Source organism: Lissotriton vulgaris, unplaced genomic scaffold (assembly GCF_964263255.1).
Source record: "Lissotriton vulgaris unplaced genomic scaffold, aLisVul1.2 SCAFFOLD_1351, whole genome shotgun sequence".
Classification (NCBI taxonomy): Eukaryota; Metazoa; Chordata; class Amphibia; order Caudata; family Salamandridae; genus Lissotriton; species Lissotriton vulgaris.
Window position 1 is genome coordinate 182,527 of NW_028251453.1, and position 1,568 is coordinate 184,094.

Genomic DNA, 1,568 nt, shown 5'->3' on the forward strand with positions numbered 1-1,568 from the left:
TCCGTAAGATCTTCCGATGGATCCCCACCGAAACCAGGAAGACGGTCACCTAGGCACTCGTCAGCAGCCGACTGGACTACGGGAACACCCTCTACACAGGAACCACTGCCAAACTACAGAAAAGACTCCAGCACATACAGAACGCCTCCGCACGACTCATCCTAGACATCCCCCGCACAACCACATCTCCGTCCACCTGAGAGACCTGCACTGGCTCCCCGTCAGCAAGAGGATCACGTTCAGACTCCTCACCCACGCACACAAGGCTCTCCACGACCTGGGCCCCAAGTACCTCAACAACCGCCTCACATTCTACACGCCCACCCACCAGCTCCGATCGACCAGCCTCGCCCTCGTCACCGTACCACGCATTCCCAGAGCCACCGCCGGAGGAAGATCCTTCTCCTACCTGGCGGCCAAGACATGGAACTCCCTCCCCATCCACCTACGGCTGACCCAGGACCATCTTTCCTTCAGAAAGCAACTCAAGACCTGGCTTTTCGAGCAGTAACGGACCTCTCCTTCCAGCGCCTTGAGACCCTACCGGGTGAGTAGCGCGCTATATAAATTTGCTTGATTGATTGATTGATGAGGATGGTAGGTTTCTTTCAGACAAGCTTAAAGACGGTGATATTATATTAGGAGTGGGTTCCATTGATGCCCCAAGTGGGACCAAAGCCCCTTTTTTCCTTCCTCTAAACAGAATTATGACGGAAATGGGAATTTCCACAATAGTCCTAGGGGGGGATTGGAATATCGCCCAGGATGTGATCTTAGACAGAACAAGGCCCCTAGATACGGCACACATCAGAGAAGAAAAATACTGGGGGACACCTGAGAATATTATGGTTTGATAGACATCTGAAGTTTATTTCATCCATCAGATTAGGGCTTTACATATCTCTCTGCAGTACATGATACCCATTCTAGAATAGATTATTTCCTTATTTCACAGTACTAGATTGTGATATTTCAGAAATTGTACTCTCAGTTCATGCTCCTATCATTCTCCAGCTTGATTGGGGTCTGGAACACCCTTGTGGGAAACCATGGCATTTAAATATTTCTCAATACAAAACTACTGGCAGAACAGTCACAATTACAATCACATGTGACTACTCATATGAAAGATAATATAGGCTTCGTTTCTTCTCCACAAATTCTATGGGAAGCTGCAAAAGCAAAAATTAGGGGGCAAATTATGAGAGATTCAGCCACACCCAATAAACTTAGAACAGAACAACAGACCGTTTTAGAAAATATTAAAACCCTGACACATGCTTATTTTACTAGCTGAAACTGAAATCTGACAAGACGGAGGTCATCATCCTTGGCTCCACGCCCTCCACATGGGATGACCCTTGGTGGCCAACTGTCCTGGGAGCTGCACCCACACCCACCAACCACGCAGGTAACCTGGGGTTCACCCTGGACTCATCGCTCTCAATGACCCAACAAGTCAACACCGTCTCCTCCTCCTGCTTCAACACCCTCTGCATGCTCCGCAAGCTCTACAAATGGATCCCCACCAAAACCAGAAAGACGTCACCCAAGCCCTCGTCAGCAGC